Here is a 21,859-nt window from a genome sequence, read left to right on the forward strand (position 1 = left end):
TGTACATATGGGTGCGCACATACACTTTTTTTCCTGGTATCTTCCTTTAAAAATTGAGATATAATTCACACACCATAAAATTCACTCTTTTAAACTGTACAATTCAGTGGTTTTTAGTATATTCACAATGTTGTGCAACCGTCAACATTATCTAGTTCTAGAACTTTTTCATCACCCCAAAGGGAAACCCAGTACACATTAAGCAGACACTTCCTATTTCCCTTATCCCCTGCCCCTGGCAACCACTAATCAATCTGCTTTCAGTCACTATGGACATGCCTATTCTGTGCATTTCAAACAACTGGAACCATACAATATGTGGTGTTTCGTGTCTTGCTTCTTTCACTTAGCATAGTGTTTTCAAGGTTCAACCACGTAGTAAAATGTATCAGCATTTCATTCCTTTTTATGATTGAGTAATATTCCATTGCATGGATATACCACATTTATTTATCCATTAATCAGCTGATAGACATTTAGGCCGTTTCCACTTTTTGGCTATTATGAGTAATGCTGCCATGAACAGTGGTGTACAAGTTTTTGTGTGAACATGTTTTCATTTCTCTTGAGTGTATAATGTAGGAATAGAATTGCTGGGTCATAATGGAAACTATCAATATGTAACTATTTTTAACCATTAAACCATATTAACTTTTGGAGGATCAGCCAAACTGTTCCATTTTACATTCACATACACATTTTTTTTTTTTTTTTTTTTTGCGGTACGCGGGCCTCTCACTGTTGTGGCCTCTCCCGTTGCGGAGCACAAGCTCCGGACGCGCAGGCTCAGCGGCCATGGCTCATGGGCCCAGCCGCTCCGCGGCATGTGGGATCTTCCCCGACCGGGGCACGAACCCGTGGACCCTGCATCGGCAGGCGGACTCTCAACCACTGCGCCACCAGGGAAGCCCTCACATACACATTTTTAAGGGTAGTAACAACACTTTTTATTTTCACATTTTGCTTAAAAGTAAATTGTTCTGTCCCTAGAGGAAAAGATTTCCTTTGGGACTAAGTGTCCTTAGAAGTCAAAGTAAATTCTAGATTTTACAAGACAGATTAAACCCCTCCAAAGAATAAAGATGTATACAGCAATATATCAAACCCTTACTACAGCAAAGTTTATTCTAGCCATCAAAGGCATTAAATATGCAAATATTTTTAAATGAAGAGGAAAATAATGACAACTCCCAGTTTTATACAGTCAGCCAATAACTATGCACTGAACTTCCACTCACAGAAACATCTACTCCAACATCACTCATAGACATTTCAAACTTAATATGTCTCATGGGACTTCCCCGGTGGTCCAGTGGTTAAGAATCCGTCTTGCTATGCAGGGTATACCAGTTCGATCCCTGGTCAGTGAACTAAGATCCCACATGCCACGGGGCAACTAAGCCCATGCACCACAACTACTGAGCCTGCATGCCACAACAAAGAGCTCGTGTGCTACAACGATAGATCCTGCATGCCACAACTAAGACCCGACACAGCCAAAAGATAAATAAATAATTTTTAAAAAAAGATAACAAAAAAACTTACGTCTCAAACTGAACTTCTGTTCTCTACTACTCCCCAAAACTGTTCCCCCTGAAAACTTTTGCCTACATCCCAAACCTTGATGTCAAGTTTGACTTCTTCCACTCACCTATACCCCACATCCCAGTCAGTAAATTCTATTGATTCTATCATCCAAATACATTCAGAATCCACTCAAATCTCACCACCTCTAACAGATACACAATCTTGCACCAAGATTATTGTACCACTATGGTCTAGTGTCAAAACACAGCCAAAATAATCCTTTTAAAACATAAGTCAGATCGTGTCCCACTTCTAAGGGTCATCCAGTGGCTTCCCAACACCAAGTACCACATGCTTGGTATTCCCTCTGCCTGCCATGATAGTCCCCTTGATATTACACAGTCATCTCAGTACTCGAGGGGGATTTGTTCCAGGACCCTGGCGATACCAAAATCTGTGGCTACTCAAGTCCTTTATACAATATAAAATGGCCTAATATTTGCATATAACCTTCACACATCCTCCCATATACTTTAAATCATCTCTAGATCACTTATAATACCTAAGCCAATGTAGATGCTATGTAAATAGTTATAAATACTATGTAAGTAGGCTCTGGCACACAACAAATTCAAGTTTTGCTTTTCAGAACTTTCTGGAATTGTTTTTCCCAAGTATTTTTGATCTGTGGTTGATTTAATCTGCAGATGCAGAAGCCACAGATACGGAATACCTATTGTACGCGTTTTCTTACCTTCTTCAAGTCTTTGCATACATGTCACCTTCTTAGTGAGGACTTCACTTAGCCACTCTATTTAAATTTGCCATTGCCCCCTAACACTCCCTTTATCTTCCTCCCCTGCTCTATATTTCTCCATAATATTTATATTAACAAAATATATACTTCACTTATTTATTTCTCTTTACCTCCAAGAATATAAACTCCATTAAGGCAGGAGGGTTTGTCTGTTTTGCTTACTGCTGTATTCCCAGCACTCAGAACAGGGCCTGGCACATAGTAAGTGCTCAATAAATATTTGTTGATTGAATAAATGAACAAGTGAAAGGAAGCATAAAGCTGCTCAGAAGAGCTAAAAAGAGGCCAGAGAAATATTTATGAGGAACTAGTATACTAAACATAATAAAGTTGTGATGGGAATGGAAAGCACCATTTCTATAAAAATATGCTACAATGTTTCTATAGTTGGCTTTAAGAAAAATTGCTATCCTTGACTATTTCATTGTTTTCAAAAAGGGTCCATCCATTGTCCATTGCCAAGGGCCCTTAGCTTCTGAAGAACTGAAAAAAACTCTGGGAGGTGACAAGTTCCTAGAATGATGATGTCCTTTTCTAAACTGCCACATATACACGGAGCCAAGGACTTTCATGGTCTTGGCTTTCTATTAGATCTATTCCCAGGACCATCATATAGTACAATCATAGGTTTCTTGGCCACCTTCCAGCTAAAGCTACTAATTGGTAAACTCACCTTCCTTAGAACTACAATCACAGCATCTTCAAACTAAAATGGATCTTAAAATGATCTCAACCCCTTACATATTTTATATATTTAAAAAACTACAGTGAAAAAGAAATAGTGACTTGCTCAAGATAACTTGAATAGTTACACTAAGTATTTTTCAAATAGTAAGTGATAAATACTATTAAATCTAAGAGAATTCAGACACTTGGAACAAATTCTCTAAAATCCAAAACCAGACAATGTTATTTATAAAAGCTAAGTTGAAGTTATACCTCATAGTATCAACAACTCTATCTATCCACACATTAAAGTTAAAAGTTATAACAGAACCATCAATGAAACTTTGGCATTCAGCAAACAGTAAATGATGGATAAATTCGGATTTTAAAAAAATGTACACCTCTTCCCCAAAGGAGGCTTTCCTTGTCCAGTGTTGGAAATGATGAGGATTTCTAAATTCTTTTTCAAGTAACAACTTTCCTAAGCATTACTGGCTTCAAAATAGCAGTAGAAGGATGTTTCTATGAACCAATCATTTTCACATGGGGTTCAGAGAGAAAATCTGTTAAAAGGTACATGATTTTCACCACACCTACCACTCTCTCCCCCTTCCCCGACAATATTCTAACACACCTCCTAGGGAAGTGTGTCCTCAGCACTGTTTCTGATACGAATATGTTGCAGCCTTCAAGTGCCTTACAGTGAGACGAGATTGTGAACCACGATTATAAACTATCTCCTGTCATGCTACACAAAAAGGATTACTATTTTCATGGACAGTAATTTCTTGCCAAAACCCTTTCCATGGTCTGCATCTAGTGAAATCCTACTGTGCCTTTAAAGGCCCATCCTTATTCCTCTTTCCTGGGGACCTTTTTCTGACCATTCCATCCATGGTGCTCTTTTCTTGACCAGATGACCTATGGCATTTGTCATCTGTACCTGTCATTTAGCATTCATCACACACTGGCAAGTAACATCTTTTGTACAGTCGTCTTAGTTGTTGCTGGCTATTTTTACGTTTGACTGGATAGAGTCAGAATCCCAAAGAGTTATATAATTGATATTCCTACGGGTGTTTTCTGGACAATAACGCTTTATGCTCTTACATATGAAGGGAAAGAGTCAGAAGTCCCAAAAGAGTAACTGGGTTTTAGAATACACAGCACAACCATCACTGAACTATAATTTTAAAAGCTTTGGGTTATACCAAAATAATGATTTCCAACCTTTTAAAGTAATAAGGATGGCTTTTAAAAACAAAATATGTTTTAAAAAACCAAAAACATATTCAATATTATTCAGGTGTTAAATTTCTTTTAACTGAGAATACATGCTTTCAAAAGTATAAGTACACAATGTCAGGTATGGTACTCATTTGGTCTACAGAGCATACCTGATGTGCACAAGAAGCTGAGGTTCCTCCAGGACCAGACTGGCACATGGTTGAATGTTACTGTGCTGTGGACATGGAATATTACTGCCACATCAAAAAGTACTACTACCTAAAAGTATTTAGGAGCAAGCAAAATATAGAAATACTAACAAATCCCTCCCTACCCCAACCCTGCTCCTACCCCCAAATCCAGAATAAATTCCTTCAGCAACTTAACCCTTCCTCCCAAGAAGTAGCAGATTTTAAGCAATGTGAAACAATTCAATGTTTCAATAATAAACTTTTCTTGTGGTTTCAAGTTAATAAATAATATAGCAAAAGGAACAACAACAACAAAAGAACATTATAGACAAACCAAATAGCAAATATTGAAAGTCCATCTCTCATATATTTTCTGATTCTAGTAAAATCTCAATCCCATTTACCCATTTCATCACCCTCTTAAAACAAACAAACAAAAACCACCAATATTTTCCAGCAGAGGTAGAAATATCATTCTAACCTCAGTTCAAGTCCTTTGTGCAGTCACCAACAAGAATGAGCTTAAATAAACAGCAGTAGAGCACAGCGTTTAAAGGAATTAGCCCTGGGCTCAAGTCTTGGCTCTGTCACTTATTAACTGTATGATCTTGGGCAAGTTACTTAACTAAACTTCAGGTAATTTATGTAAAGTGCTTAACATGACCCTTGGCAGGTTTAAGGGGCTGAGAAAAGTGGTTACTGATTAATTAAGTAATTATATATAATAGATATATAACAAAGATATTCTTCTTATCATAACAATTTCAAAGTTTCCTTTCAATTCCTTCTTGTCTGGCTCTGACGGGTCTATTCCAGGTATCATAAACCTCCACTCTTGACCTATAACTGGTTCTACAACCTCCAATTCTACCCATGGCTACTACCATAAGCAGTTTCTGGAAGTTAGGGAAAACATAACAAAAACCAAAACGGGAGGCCACTTGAGCAAGCCAAAACAAGAACAAAATCCACTTTGAAACAGTGAATTCACTCAAGTAGGAATCACTGCCTTAGAACCTGAGACAAAGAAAAAGGCAAAAGAAAAAAACAAACCAAATTATTCAAATACTTTTAAAACCCTTACTTCCAGTTAAACAAATGATTGACGATTTGAAGCCCAAACAAATTTTAAACAACATTATTATTGTCTGCAGGACCATCAATAACCAGCACTACTAATGAAACATGCCTCATTAAAATACCTTTCTTTAACACTTTTAATTTAACAATGATTTAACCATTGCTAGACTATTTTTTAATATTAAGTCTCAACAATTTCTTCAAGTTTCTCCTTTCCCATGCATTCCAACAAGCAGTGAATTAGTTCTTCATCATGTGTTTAGGCCTCCTGCTGGGAAGCATAATTAAAATTAAGCAAGCAACAATTCCACTTGGTGCTAAGATCCTGTCAAATCCTTCGATGAAGTTGAGTCTGGTTTCTCCAGGAGCCAGCTGAAAGTTCTGCAACAAAAACTTGGGGCTGCTCAACTCGATGCTGGCCATTCAGTAGATGGCACTCTTTCCTTTGGGCCCAAATTACAAAAGCACCAAGAAGTATGTTCTGTGACATTCAGGTGTGATACAAAACAGGGATTCCCTCTTCAAAGCACTTAACTGGTCGTCACAATCCCTCCAGAAACCCATTCATCAAAAGCTGATGGTCCAACCAGACAAGTTTAAAGAGCCCAAGGAAGTTCAGATTATAAAACATCAACTACAATATAAAATCACCTAACTCAAGTGATTACCAAGTAATCAGCTTCTCAGAGCCTTTTCTATTCAAGCAGATACACTTTTTATTCAGGCATAAAATTTTCCTTTCCTATTACATTCTGCTACAGAGGCGACAGTCTTTCAGTGGCTAGTGACCAAATCTTGTCTATCAAATATCTCATTAAGGTATTTAACAATAGCAAAGTGTTTAGAGAACTATGATTTTGTCATTATTAACATTCACTGAGATCAATGAAAGATATATTACTTTTGTATTACTTTCAACATTTTTGGTTGAAAAAATTCATGTAATCTTTGATACCCACTTAAAAAGAACCAAACATCCTAATACAAAATTACTGTACATCTAGTTTTGCAAAAAAAACGGGTTTAAATAATATGGATTTCTGATTCATTAATGATATGTCTTTTACTTTAATACATAATGGCTCCCAACTATTACATGACAAGGTTTCTTACACTTCTGTTTCAGAGATCTTTTTTTTTTTTTAATTTAAAAAGCAGACAGTTGTGGAGAGAGATGGAAGGAAATTCTTTTTAGTGCAACCTCCAGGTGAAAGCCAAACTTTTCAGCAGTCACAGAGGAATCACCTTAAAAATTCCACCTTTCTCTAGGAAAGATAAAACTCAGTCCTAGCAATAAAAGTCAAAGGAGAAAGGCAAGGTAAAAGGAACACTGTTTTAAAATTTAAAAAAGAAAAAAAAAAGCATTGGGAGTAGGGACAAGAAATAAGAAAAATATATCGATTTCATTGCCAATCTCTTTCCTCTGTACACTCTCACCCTATGCACTTAAGCCCATTCACAACTCCACTTGAGCTCTATCACCCTTCCCCAACCACTTCCTTAGATATTAAAAGGCTGAACTTACAGAATCTTTTTCTTATGTACTAATAAGACAAATGAGATTAGAAGTAACAACGCAGCTTACAGTTGCTGGCTCTAATTTATGTAGGATTATAAGTAGAGTGTTCTTAAAGAAGAGTCCCTGGGGAGGCCTTGATCCCAAAATATACTCCTTTAGACATACCAAATAAACCTAACTACCTTCTCCATGAGGATACTGAGTAAACCTATCTTTTTGCTATGGCATTTAGTCATTCCAGCAGATCAAAAGATGACAGGACAAGAATACTGTATGGAAAAGGGAAAAGGAAATGCTGTCTTTGCACAGGATGAGCTGAACCATTGTGGAAGAACTTCACAGAAACATTGCTGATGGTGACAAATTAAAGGCATATACTAAGTCCCCAAGACACTGATAAAACTCAGCACTTCTCCAACCTGACTGCTTTCTACATTGTTGGAATTCCAGCTCCCCTAGCAGGCAACCAACAATAGCCATGAGAACTGAATTAAACAGGCTCCTGAACTCACACATGCACTGTCCTTTCCTCTTCCATCCAAAGTAAGCACTTCCTTGGTGGGGGAGTGAAAAATTACAAGAACAAATTCAAAAGGGTATAAGAGATAGCAAAAAGAATACAGTAACAATTTCATGTACGTTACTTAGAATTAAGTTTTCATATTACTTGCCTTAATGCACATTGTGAGCATCAAATTTTTTCAAATTGTTTTATTAATATATACGGTGTGCTTCTTGAGACATTGGTTTTAAGAACATATGTTGTTGTTATTGCCCTTAAGTTTATAAAAAGTATTTTTACCCCCTGGCTGGCTGGTTGTGGGAAACTTTTTTATCTTAAGGACATCAGTATGCCTATGGCAGAAAAAGTGAGCTGCATAACCCAAGGTTCAAACTGTAGTCTTGTTTGAGGAGGTAGCAATCTTAACTGCTAGTTAATGTACTGCTATACACCAATATCCTTAGGCCCAGTTTCAGGCAATTTAAAACAAGAGGTTTCAAAGTTCATCTTATATCAGGGAGCCTTACCATTTCCAATCAAGCTTTAACTAAAGCCAACTTTTAAACAAGTAATTGTAAAGTATATGGTGGTGAAACAGATCAGCTTGACATCAGGTAAAAAGCTCAACTTAGATCTAACCTCATTATAAAGATATAACTATATGTCAAAGCCTAAACATCTTTCATAATAACATTTCAGCTATGGCATAGTTAAAAACTAGTCTATACAATCTTCCTAAGAGGAAAATTTACAAAAACAAAAAGGCTTTTAATATCAGGGATGGGTTTCATCCATTTTATACCTTTTGGTGACCATGCAACTACTTTTTGAGTTATGCTAGACAACTCTGAAAGCCACATTCATTCTTTAAGGTTTCTAGGATACTCTTTATTAAATTGTTCCTTCAGTGTAGTAAGTCATGTCCTAGAAACCTAAAAGAGATTATTAACACAGCTTTTCAAAGATACCCAACAAAAAATAGTTTAAAGAAACAAGAGACTGATTCTCATTATCTATGCTATCGTCTAAGTCTTTAGGGTAAGTTAAACAGTACTTTCTTGACATTCAAGTATGTTTTCAACTGTGCAATTAACTTACTTTTGAACTTGATTTTGTGATTAGTCCACATATAACAGACCAACATTAAAATACACATGAAATAAACAAAAAACCCACACACCTTTTTTTCTCCAACACTTTGTTAATTTTCAGTTAAAGCTGCTCTATGCATGCTGTTGGTATTCAAATATTCACTGCATGAATGCCAAGTGAGTCATTTCTAACTAACCTGAAGGCAAGAGCATACCCCAAGTAGTATGCTTACACTCATGTGTGTCCATAACTAGCTACTGCCAGAAGAAAAAAATAAATTCATCTAACTATTATACATAAGGGATATACAAGGGGTAACAGACTTTTTTTCTTTCAAGCCATAGTCAATGAAAGGCTGATAACTTATATAATTTAGAGAAGATTCTTAATATACACAACCCATTGCAGTAAAAATTTGAGATTGTCTTGGCTTTCGGCCAAGACAATTTAGTCACTAGCAGGACCTGAAAGACCTCATAACAATCGCATCTAGAAATACTGGGGCATGGACCCCAAGATCAAATGACAAAGCATTAACATAGAAGACATGAAATAAAGTATCAGGGCACCCATTTTGAATCTCAATGACAAGACACAGTCTATGACTGCTCAATTAATTTCAAATAGGGTGTCCATGTTTAAAAGAAAGAATAGTACTCTTGATTAAACATTTAAAATGTTTTCTATTCAAATCTACAAGTTTAATATTTCCAACGGAATCTGAAACAGCACTGAATTTTAATTATAGCAAAAGCATATTAGCAATTTTTAGTATGAGAAACAGATTAGTAACCTGTGTCTTCAGTACCATGTGAGTTTTCTTAATTCAACGTATGCTTGTTTTTAAGCATTTTTTCCTAATATTACCTTTCACTAAATTGCCAACAAAGGACACATTAACTCTCTACAATAGTTATTCTAAACATTACGTAAAACAGCTTCTAATTTAGGTTATAATTAATTTGCTTGACGTATCCACTACACTGGTGAAGCAGCAACACACAGTTCCTTGAGGAATGTGAGTGACAAAGTAAAAGCCACAAGTGACATCCTTCCATGTCAGGCTAATTTTAAGAGGCAACTCGGGTGGAATTTCGAACAAACTTAAGTTAAAATTCACCTCAGGTTAATATGGTGGTGTTGGTAATCAGAAGATGAGGCCTACCGATTTAGTGCAGAACCAGAATCCCTCCAAGGACCCTGCTGGACCATCTGGAGCCCTACACATCTGGCAAGCTTGAAAAACAAAAAAGACTTTAATCTTTAGTAATTAAAAAGATAACATACTACAGCCCAAATTCTAGCATCCTAGCTAAACATATGTTGTGTGAAAAGAGAATCCTCTTCCAAAGTCAAAAGGTGATTCTACTTAACGCAGATTACCACCATTCACATTTAAACACAACTTGGTGGTACTAACACAGGAGGGTGTTACTAAACAAGGCATATGCACACCTGTAGTCTTGGAGATACTGTGAAGGTACTTCATTGATTTGCTAGAATTACCACAAGTGTAATAGCAGCAGGGACTACTAGTTATGTGGGCTCACTCTCAAGCCAGGCTCTGGGTTCAGAACCAGCCCGTCTGTGCCCAGTAGCTGTACAAAATACTTAACCTCTTTATGTCTGTTTAGGCACTGGGTTGTCATGAGGATTAAGTAAATTAAATCATATAAAACTGTGCCTGGCACAGAGGTAGAGCAAATAAATATTGGCTGTTACAAATATCTGCTGAGTCTTCACTTGCTGGGTTGCATGATATAGACACCTTCAGAAAAAATGTCATCTTATACTGACGATGATAAACACATAAAACACTGAGTACCAGACTATATTCTAAGCACTTCCCATATAACAACTCAGTTAAGCTTTCGATATTATCATTCCCCAACATTTTACAAACCCAATTTGTTCAGAGTTGGGTTTTTATGCTTTTATGTGACTTCTTCCTTCAACAGAAATGCTTCTTATACTCTGACGACATACATAAGTGCTGCCCTGTACTGCTAGCCAACTACTTTGAGATAGGAGAGATTAAACAGCTAACAACCTGTATAGGCTTGAGTGTGACAAAAACACTCAGACACGACAGACCTACTTCAGGAGGCCTCACAACCCCAGAGGTTGGGCCCCACCCTGTATTTAGGATTTAGGATTGTGTGTAGGAGGTCGGCTGATGCTGTGTCCTCTTAGTCTCAAAAGACGTTCTGGTTTTACAAAGACCAGATCCACACTTCAAACATCATTGAGCAGAAGCCACATTCATCCCAGTGTAACATTATTGAAAAAGGGGGTTAGAAATAGCAAAGAGTACAGTATAATTTTCTCATTCATTTTCGGAATGTAAAACTTATATTCTGAAAATACAATCCTTCTATTATGCAAAATAGTTCCTAATGGCATATGATCACATATGTAATATGTCAAATGTTTACCAACAAACATTTCCTTCTATCATACCTGTAAAAAGCTGCAACATGTTGAATGCCTCATACCCAACTACCTCAAGAACTCTTAAATTATGTTTAACATTCAAAACAGATACACCATTTTTTTTCCTTAAAAGCAACTATTACCAACATGCCAACATTTGCAGTCAATTTAAAGAGTTTTAAGAGCACAGACTGAACTCTTTGGAAAAATGAACACTTAAATATAGCAAAAGTGGCCATTTTTTTTTCTGGTCTTCCCTCTGCAAAGTTAATCTGCTCAATTTAAGCAGAAGAAAATGAGTGAGTTACAGTGTAATTACAATGCAATGGAGACTCAGATATAAAAACTTTATACATAGCTAAAAAGTAACTTAACCCTATAAATGAATAAGTCCCATATCTTAATTACACATTTTTAAAAACAGTCCAGCATCTTATTTAAAAACGACAAATTATGCTGTATTCTTCGTTTACTCTCTTTAACAGTCTCATTAGAAGTCTTCTAAAGTCAAAATTAGGATGTACCCAGTATGATGCAGTTGCACTCCATTCCAAGAAAAGCAACCATTTCATACTGCTAAATCTAACATGTCGTACAATTTAACATAAACGTGCCTGCACGTTTATGTAGCTGATTCCTACCTCCTCCCCCAAACCTTATCAACTCCTTCACCAAACTTGCATATAATCCTCACTCAAAGCCTCTTGGTTGGGCTTCCCTGGTGGCACAGTGGTTAAGAATCCGCCTGCTAATGCAGGGGACATGAGTTTGACCTTCCTGGTCCGGGAAGATCCCACATGCCGCGGAGCAGCTAAGCCCGTGCACCACAACTACTGAGCCTGCGCTCTAGAACCTGCGACCCACAACTACTGAGCCCGCGCGCCACAACTACTGAAGCCTATGCACCTAGAGCCCGTGCTCTGCAGCAAGAGAAGCCACTGCAATGAGAAGCCCGCGCACTGCAACCAAGAGTAGACCCTGCTCACTGCAACTACGGAAAGCCTGCACGCAGCAATGAAGACGGAATGCAGCCAAAAATAAAATGAATAAAATAAATAAATTTTTAAAAAATGTCTCTTGGTTGAGTTAAATTCCATTTCTCTCTATACCCCTCTAGCAGGTCAATTGCAACAGCACATGTGCCAAAGAAATGAGTGGTTTTACTCACGCTCCCATTTTAAACGGGCACCTACTTGCAATTAAATCTCTGCAACAAAAAAGTTTACCTGAGGCCATTCTTGCCATTCTAATAGAGGCCTAGCTTATTCTACCTGTCTCTGTGGTCTTGCCTCAGCTATAATAGCATACCCCCAAAGAGGCTGGACACCAGCAAAGCGGACCTGCTGCCAACTCTGCCTGTCACCCCGGGCAGGAAGCGCAACCTAACATGTATACGTTTGTAGGGGTGGGGTGGGTGTGGGTCGGGGGGGATGGGAACGCAAATTACAGGAGAAAGGTTTGGTTGAATACTTTCAACTTGTAACAGAAGTTGTTTAAATGAGAAAAACAAAACTAACCAACACTCCCTCCCTTACCTCCACCCTTTCCAACCGCGGGAACCTACCACCTTCCTGGAGCGCACCTTCAGTGCTTAAAGTACCCCGGGTCACTGACGCTTCAGCCAGCTCTTGATTTTTAGAACTCCCAGTCCTCCGGGAGAAACCAGAGGACGCCCGAAAGACTCGGGCCCACCCCGCGGCGTCCCGAGATCCTCCCCTGCAGGTCCACCCTCTTCGAACCAACCCGAGGCTCCCATTCCAGTCCCGGAGGAAGAGGGGTCCACCTGAGGCCGCAGGGGCAGCCAATAGGCAGTCCCCTCCACCCCGCGAGCCTTCGCGTTCCCCACCCCCGCGCGACCCCCTGGAAGGGTCCCCGCAGCCCAGCCCGCGCGGGCGCCCGCCGTCCCCGCCGGGAGGAGCGGCGGGAAGGCCGCGCCTTCTCTCCCCTCAGGATTACCTCGCAGCGCGAAGCCGGCTTTGTGCTTCCCTCCCTCCTTCTCCGCGGCCGCCGGGGCTGCAGCGGCCGCGCGATCCTCCACCGCCGCCTCTTAAGCGCCGCAAGGCTCCAGAGGGAAGGGCAGAAGGGGAGGGGGCGTGAGAAGGGAGGGACCTGGGCGCCGAGCCCTGTGTAGCAGGAAGCGGCGACACCTGGGTCGCTATGCCTCTAGCTCTCGCTCTCTGTTTTTAAAAAATATAATTTAAACCCCCTTCTTCCCCCTCCCGCCCAGCGGCCCCGCGACCGTTACCGGCAGGCGGCTGGCGCTCTGGCGGGACTGGCCGAGAGCCCACCAAGTGTCCCTTGGCCCCGCCCCTAAGGCCCCGCCCTTAGGCCCCCGGCTCCCCTGGCTCCACCCCCACAGGCCCGCCCCTCGCAGCCCCCAAATGCTCATGGCCCCGCCCCTCGGAATCACAGTACGTTCCTGGCCCCGCCTCCTCAAGGCCCCGCCCCGCGCGGCCCCTCGCGCCCCTCCAAAGCTTTGGTGCGGCCCCCTCCTTACCTCCCTCACCCTGTCTCTGAAGCCGCGGCCCCGGGCCCCTACTGGCCTGGCCTCTGGGAGGGCCTGGTGTGGGGCAGCTGCCTAGCATCTATCTCTTCAACGTCCTCCCCGCTAGGCAGCTTCGATTAGCGGCGTCCCCTGAGGGTCGGAGGAGTAAACGACCCCGACGGAAACCAGACTACAAGCGGGAGGAGGGGGGCCTCGGCGATGCCGCCCTCCCTAACCTGAGCGAGCCACCCCCCCACCCCCCCGCAACCCCAGCTCCCGAGGCTGAGACACAGCTTTCAGAGTCAGCTTCAGCCGCCCACACCGCCTGCTGGGTCTTCAGCGGGAGGCCACTGCTAAGGTTGCACCTCCGCACGACCCCCGTAGGAGGGGCCTGGGTATTCTCAGCACAGTTGCCTTTGGGGGCGCCTCTTTCCCCTGCTCACCTCCACTGAGAGGCCGGGCAAGGGCCCTCTCCATGAGCTCCACTTGCATCCGTCGAGGGTTTTCACCCCGACGTTGGCCCCTGGCCTTGACACCTTATGAGAGCTGATCTCTTGGAGGTGAAAAGTCAAGGCACCGACAGCCTTCAAAATGAATTCGGGGCCGGGTAAACTTTGCACCCAGTAGCAGGGATGTGGATCCATCCACAGGTGACGCTGGGCCGCCCATCCCGGCCGCCCAGACACGACCTACTCTAAAAATAGACCTCCCAGCAACGCACACCTTTCTCTACTACCCACGACTTGCACATCCCTCCCGCATACATGTCCTCCACAGTCACGAATCCACTACCAAGCACACCCTCCGAGCGGCATTCCGGTTATTCATGGTCCCTTGGGTCAACCCCACCCTAACACACAACAACAAACTTCATTCCCCACGCTTATCTCCCTGCGTTTCCAAGGTACTGGCGACAGTCCCCTTCATTTCCTTCCTCTTCTGCAGACTCTCTTCTTCCCCCTCAAATACTTCATGCCATCCCCCTCATCTTCATTCCCTCCCTCTTCCCTAAAAATGTGCTAATTAAAATGTAGTTTCCTCTTCCCACATACGAAGTGTGGGAAATGAATCTTGGCTTGACACAAACTGTGATTCATTTATCCTCGTTTTCTCTCCCCACTGGACTAAAGCTACAGAAATTTTAGTCTACCACCATCTCCCATATGCTCAAAATCTAACCATGCCTTATGGTTTTTAAATACCCCTAAAGGATCGTGGGTAAGGCTTCCTGGCTTTGGGAAGAAAATATTTAGAAAACGCTCGGCCTGTCATTTTATGTGGCGTTTTAAAATATCTGCAGTATTTCAGAGAGATACTGGGAGTGGCTAGATGTTTTCTTGCATTTAAAAAGCAAAAAATGAAAAAAGCTTGGCACACATCAAGGTTAGCCTTTTTATGAATAGCCCCCCAAAAATGTGTTAGGGGTACATATCAGACAATAGTCTCCACTGTACAGGACATTTGCCAGTCACAAATCTAGACCCCCCTCAAAGGAAGACAAATTAACATAGACCATTTTAAGCATGTCTGATGAGCAATCCTTTCCATGATCACTCCCTTTCCCACAGTTTCTGGACAAAATGGATAAAAGATTTGCTTACCCACTGAGGATCCAAGGCTTTCTTGTGTCCAGGGTAGTAGACGTGTGTATCTTCTAGGTGTGGGTTCTGCAGTGCTGCACGGAAACCCACTGCAGCCTCAGACCGGCGGTGGCAGCGGCAACAGCAGCAGCGGCGGCGGCAGCAGCAGCAGCAGCAGGGGCGGCAGCAGCTTCTCCCAACGCTGAGTAGTAAAGTGAGTGACTTTGGTAGAGACTCCACAATTACCATTAGGCACTTGCTTATGAGAGAGGAGGTGGAATCTTTCTTAAAGGAATGGGTTTTGTTTTTCCTCTCCACTATTGCTTCATAAAAGGCAGAAAGGGTGGAAGCAGGGAGTTTTTTTGGACTGAGTAAGGCAGTACAGCTGTAGGAGGTCAAGGTTAAAATTAACTGGGTGATCGAGGGACCAATTTAGTGTGAGTCAATGAAATGCTAGAAGCATTAGTTTTAAACAGCCCTGCTAACTTCAAACGCTGGGGTCCATGGCAAAAATAAAGCCATGTGTCTTGAAACTGAATAGTATTTTGTGTTAATATTTAATTTCCAATCATTGCACTACAATGATAACTGTATAAAGGGAGGTTATTTAGTATTTAATACAAGAATGTGAAAAGAATGATACATAAAATAAAACTGATTTACATGATTGGGAACAACAGAGTCCAGTCTTACTAATACTTATAAGCATATCTGGAATTTCAATGAATGTCAGTATTAGAAAATATATTATTCTAAATCAACTATACTTCAATTTTTTTAAAAAAGAAAATATATTATTGACAGATACCACTTTGTACTTATAAAAATCACAATATTATTTATAGAAAAATCAAAAAAATTTAAAATAATTTAAGAAAATAATAGCAGGGTAGTATTTCAGCGGCAATTCAAAGTTCAGCAAAATTAAGGAGCTCATAAGTCGATAACTTTAAATGCATGCAAATTTACTGTTTACACTATTAGAATGTGATGTGTCCACATATGAGGAAATTGAGAGTCTGCATTATAACTTTAAATTTTATTTTAGACAATATTCCTCAATTTAAGCACTCAACATTTGTGATTTTTTTCTTCATAGGTAAATGAGGAGGTGTGGTCCCAAAATATGAATAGAGAAAAATATGGAAAATATTCTGCAATTGATGTTTTTGCACAGCCTTTGTTAACTACCTGTGTGATCTTGAGCAAGTAAGTAAACTCTTTTGTTCCATAGTTCCCTATTTTGTGAATTGAGGATGTTGGATTGAAATTTTCCTTTAGCATCCAATAGACTATGATTTTATGAGATTTAAACTTTTTTGTGTGTGATTTAATGCATGTATCTTTCGGTCTACACTACTTTTCCTGAAAACTTGGATTAAAAATAAATTTTTATTTAAAATGTGCCGCCAGAGTTTGTTATTTACCACCATTCCAAAATTATTTTGCAAATCAAGTATCGTTTTTGTAAAGTGAAAAAACAGTTTCATCTGACTTATGATTTTGTACCCAACTATGACAAGTTTTCCTGAAGCAGGACCCTACAGTATTGCTAAGGATACTAATTTGGCTGGAGCACAAAATGTATGTTTAATAGCGATGAGGACATAGTTAAAAAAACTGGTGTATCATTGGATGGTAGAGTTGGAACAGAATTTAGAGCTCACCGACTCCAGCCCTGTAATTTCACAAGTGGAAAAAATGGAAACCCAGAGAAGCAAAATGGGGACACAGGGAAGTTAACTCAGTCTCCACTCTTCCCATACACATAAGTCAAATAAACAGCACGTATGACCATATACACTGTTTCACACACCCACACTGGGGGCTGAGCAAGACCTGTCACAGCAACAAAAAAGTAGTTTCACTCAGTGATACTATTTGTGTACATATAGTATAAACTAAAGAGATATATCAAACAAGTGCTTATAATGTGTGTAAATATTAACACAAGTTTTGCCTTCAGGCTTGGAGATGTTTATGCTAGAAAGTAAAGAAATTTGTCCAGGGGAATTTTTTTTTAAGTGACCTCTAAGGAAACTCACAACAATTATTTGCAAACTCGTACTTACCTTCCACACAAATGACAGGGCCTTGCGCTTGTTTCCTTGCACCCATTGGTGCCTCTGTTCCCATTAGTCTACATCCTCAAGCATACCTGTCAAGAGGAAAAGTTCATTTTGGAGCCAGGCAGGGGAAAGTACTGTAGAGGTTTAATTCTGGCCTTCAGAGATGCTTTTTGGAAGTTGCTTTTGGGGCTAGATTCTAACATTTTTCCTTAAATCCTGGTTTGGTATTCCTGATAAGGAACCTGGCACTAACCTAAACCCATCCTCCCTAGTTTCAAAGGGGCATTACCTTAGATTAGATGACATAGCAAAATTAGTGTTTTGTATACCTGGCAAGACAATTTGTCATCAACATTTTTTCTTTAAAAAAGCCTCCTAGGGACTTCCCTGGTGGTGCAGTGGTTAAGAATCCACCTGCCAATGCAGGGGACACGGGTTCGACCCCTGGTCTGGGAAGATCCCATGTGCCACGGAGCAACTAAGCCCGTGAGCCACGACTACTGAGCCTGCGCTCTAGAGCCAGAGAGCCACAACTACTGAGCCCATGTGCCACAACTACTGAAGCCCGTGTGCCTAGAGCCCGTGCTCCGCAACAAGAGAAGCCGCTGCAATGGGAAACCCACGCACCGCAGCAAAGAGTAGCGCCTGCTGGCTGCAGCTAGAGAAAGCCCGCGAGCAACAGCAAAGAGCCAATGCAGCCAAAAAATAAATAAAATTATTAAGTAAATAAATAAATAAAAAGGCCTCCTATAGGGAGAGAATTGAAGGAAATTAGTTGCCCAGTTTCTTCATCTGTTTTTATCTTGCTCTTCTGCAAGGAAGGCATTTCATTTCATCTACCAGGTGGTAATGGACAATGAATAAAATGGCTGTTATTTCTATAATTCAAAGTAACCCCTCAAAATTAAATGCATTTCTTTGTATCTTCCCCAAAGTACTGAGCACAGTCTCTTATATAAAGGCACTTAATAGATACTTTAAAAAATGAATACACAAATTAATGAAATGAATAGCTCCCAAAATATCCAGAAACTGATTACAAAGTGTTTTTGTTTGCTTGTAATTTGGATTGTCTAAAACAACTGACTCCATCCTCTACTTCCTTTTTCTAACACAGTCATGACCTAAGAGAAACAAATTCCTTTCTGGAGAGCTCTTTAGGCATGCCTGATTTGTATCCTCCAATTAAATTGTAGCCACAAATCTCCACGTGAACTCTGGGTAGATCAAGCAGTAGTGGGACAGTCTCTCTGCCAAGAAAGCACTGGATTAAATTTCAAAATTCCAGTGCTCTAGTTCCAGTTTGGAAACCAACTGGTTATGTGACCTCGAACAAGTTTCTCGACATGCTTGTGCCTCAGTTTAGCCATCTTTTAAGTGGTCGTGGTGTCTTATAATACCTGCTGTCCCTACTTCATAGGGTGGTTATGAAGTTCAAATGATAATAAAGGAAAAAAATGCTTTGAACTTTTCAAAGTACTTTGTAAATAGAAGGTATTATTATAGGCAGATGTATTTAAAATCAACTATCTAGTTCAAGGGACTTTACCCTAAACAACCTGTTTTACTACTTACTGGTTCGGAAAGCAAACAGGTTAGTCTCTCTCCCTGTGTGCGTGCGTGCATGCATACACACACACACACACACACACACACACACACACACACACATATGCACCCTGCTGCTCCCAATTTAACAACTTATCAGCTTTGAGGCTTTCCCCTTGGGTCGGGAATAACATCTGCAATATGAAGAGCTAAGAATTTATATAGAGATCCCTCTTCCATCCTTTCCCCCCAAATGTACCTTTTTAAAGCTCTCGACCGAAAAGTAAACTCAGTGAAGCACAACAGCCTTTTAATACTTCCTAATGTCATGTATTCAATAAGTGGGGTTAGATGAACCATTCATTTTGAAACTTGGCCATGCTACATACGTTTTGATCACCCTTTTGTGTCAAGCGAGTCTGGAAAGTAGTTGGGGAACAGAGCAGGAAGGACTGACATGGAACTCACGCTAATGAGTTCTCCGCTCCCCAAGGAGATATAATTGGGGCTCCATACTCAAGGATTCATCAACATATTTTATTAGCACTATGTGACCTATATGGTTTATTTTAAAGGAATTACCTCAGTTAATGCCTGATAGGTCCTTATACAACTGTTTAAGTAATCAGGCCTGATAAATTTCTGTAACGTTTATAAACTATCACCCTCAGAGTCCTCCTTCTTTTTCCTAAAAGTATTTCTTGTCATTTATTCATTTTCCATTTGGTGAGTCTTTTAAAATCATCATGGCTAAATAAATAACTGCTAATACACAAACAACTAATAAACAATTGCTATAAATAAGATACTCCAAATTAGAGGCCCACACACAGGTAAGATAAAAACTCACAAAAAATCAACTTACCAGTTTCTGTGGAGAGAAATGTAAAATGAATACAAAGTATGCAATTGCTATGTTAAACCTAAAATACATCATTTACCTATAAATCTTAACATCTCATGCCTTAAAATTTCAGCTGCTAATCTTTAATATATATGACATGGTCTAAAACTGGGTGTTTTAATCCTTATGACACTATTTCTAGAATGTGATCAGGAGCTACCTGCAACAAAATCACTTGGCGTGTTTCCTGAAATTGTGGTTCCTGGACCCTATCCTTGAATTAGAATCTTTTAGGATGTGGCCGTAGATTGAGGGTTTTTGCCAAGCATTCCAGGTGATTCTTATGTGCACCAAATTTGAGTACTGCTATCCTACAGAAACAATGGACTGTGTGTAGAATCTCAGAGACAGGATGAGAGAAACATAGGTGGCTCCTTGTTTATTATGTGAGAAGGGTTTAGAGAAGGACTAACACTGGCTCCACCCTTTCTATAGTGTAAACTTGGGCAAAATTTTTAATCTCTCGGTCCTAGTATCCTCATCCATAAAATAATTCCTGTTCAACCATGTTGTTGTGAGGATTATGTCACACAACATGTCAATCATAACATATGGAGAGCTTCTGCTCTAGAGCCTGGCCCATAATGGAACTGAAGTATATGTTCATTCCTTCTCTCCTTGTTCAAAAATGGGTTTCCAGGTGGTTTCTTCTTGTCCAGTGCTTTAGTATGCTTGGTAGAGGAATACAAACTAGTAGTTTAATGAGAGCTAATATTCTGAGTACTTATGGTATGCCAGTGCTAAATACTTTATACTCATTATTTCATTTCATACCAAGAATAAATCCTTAAACATAGGGGCTATTATTATTTTTGGTTAAAGAAACTGAGGATTGTAGAGGATAAGTAACATGCCCAGAATCTCAGAGCAAAGAATTAGCAGAGCAGGGATTCAAACCCAGGCATTCTGGCTCCAGAGCCTGTTTATAATGCCGTATGTTTTGAATAGTCTCTAAGTGGCTTAGATTCCAACATAGGAGCCAGTCTCTTAGAAGGAAAAAGCAACTGCAAAAATGGAGTTTATAAACCTGCCAGAAATACAGACAAATGAATGCCATCATTTGCCTATCTTAGAAACCTTTGCCAGTTGCCTATAACAGAGGATGGCACATAGTAGGTGTTCAAAAGTATTGAATAGATGTACGGCAGACCTTTCACCAGCATACTATTTAAGCAGGTGACATATCTAAGCCCAAGTTTTAAATTTTCCAGATTTTCTAGATCAGCTTATATTCTGACATAATGCAAGTCACTACATTTCAGAGCTATGGATAATCTTATCATTTGCAACAAATAGTTCTTGAGCACTTGCAATGAACTATGCACAGTTTGGCACTTAGAGGATTATTAAAAAAAAAAAAACACAGCAACAAAACCTTGAGACATAGCTAGCCTATACCCTAAACACCCAGCTGGAAAATAAAACACAAATGCATGAAGCAATCAGACTGCAAAATCACTACATATGAGCTAATAAATGTGAAGCTCCTAGCAAACAGTAAACAAGCAATACATGTTATCAAAAATATTATTACCAATATTATATTATCAATTATTATCCATAATATTATTTTCTATTTTAATAATCATTGTCATAATTATTATAGTTTTATTAAAAATAAGAAGAAATAATAATTGTTATAGCTACCATTTAATGAGTGATCATGTGCCAAGTATTGTGCTTGGTGTTTTATATGTATATATATATTTAATCGTCTTATCAATCCTGCTAAATTAGTACCATTAACCATATTTTTTAAATGAGGAAACTGAGGCTCAGAGATGTTAAATAACTTGCCCAAGGCACATATTTGATACGTATTCCAGAGTCAAGGTAAATAGTGTACTCAAAGAATCCAAAAGGAGTCAGGGAAGAGAGAGATCAATTCCTGCTGGAGAAAACAGGAAGTATGAAGGGCAGAACTGTGACAGGGAAAAGATGGAGGAGAAGGGCCTTTGATGACAGAGGTGGCAGGAGCAAAGGTATGTGTGTGAGTTTCCTGAGACAGGTCCCCCAGCACTTTGCTCAGGCCATGCTCATGGTGAAGCACGACTTGGGTCTCTTCACTGAGCAGACAGGAAAGTGTAAAGAATGTTGGCAGAACAGCAAGTAAACCTGTCTGCCTGGAATGAAACGTTTGTGTGGGGCAAAGTTAGAATACATGTAGTCCCCAAACATGACCCTGAAAACTCAACCTTCATTTGTGGATAGCCTGTTTA

General features: G+C 40.0%; 1 protein-coding gene and 1 long non-coding RNA gene across 8 annotated transcripts in view; one reads left to right on the plus strand and one right to left on the minus strand.

The window, feature by feature from the left end:
* The window catches only part of ADD3 (adducin 3), a 124,240-nt gene extending 108,970 nt beyond the window's left edge, over positions 1-15,270 (minus strand). For 3 of the 7 annotated variants that reach the window (XM_033841644.2, XM_033841641.2, XM_033841640.2), the window contains exon 1: positions 13,011-13,277. The gene's annotated coding sequence lies outside the window, so the exon portion shown is untranslated. Of the gene's footprint in view, positions 1-13,010; positions 13,280-15,140 lie in introns of those variants that run through there. The other 4 variants (XM_073793978.1, XM_073793980.1, XM_019939968.3 and 1 more) reach the window with 3 other exon arrangements.
* Positions 15,197-21,859, plus strand: part of LOC141276797 (uncharacterized) — a 43,060-nt gene continuing 36,397 nt past the window's right edge. Inside the window, exons 1-2 of the long non-coding RNA XR_012326908.1 lie at positions 15,197-15,333; positions 16,219-16,328. This is a non-coding gene — a long non-coding RNA (uncharacterized lncRNA). The remainder of the gene's footprint in view (positions 15,334-16,218; positions 16,329-21,859) is intronic.

The sequence above is a fragment of the Tursiops truncatus genome, chromosome 16, assembly GCF_011762595.2.
Source record: "Tursiops truncatus isolate mTurTru1 chromosome 16, mTurTru1.mat.Y, whole genome shotgun sequence".
NCBI lineage: Eukaryota > Metazoa > Chordata > Mammalia > Artiodactyla > Delphinidae > Tursiops > Tursiops truncatus.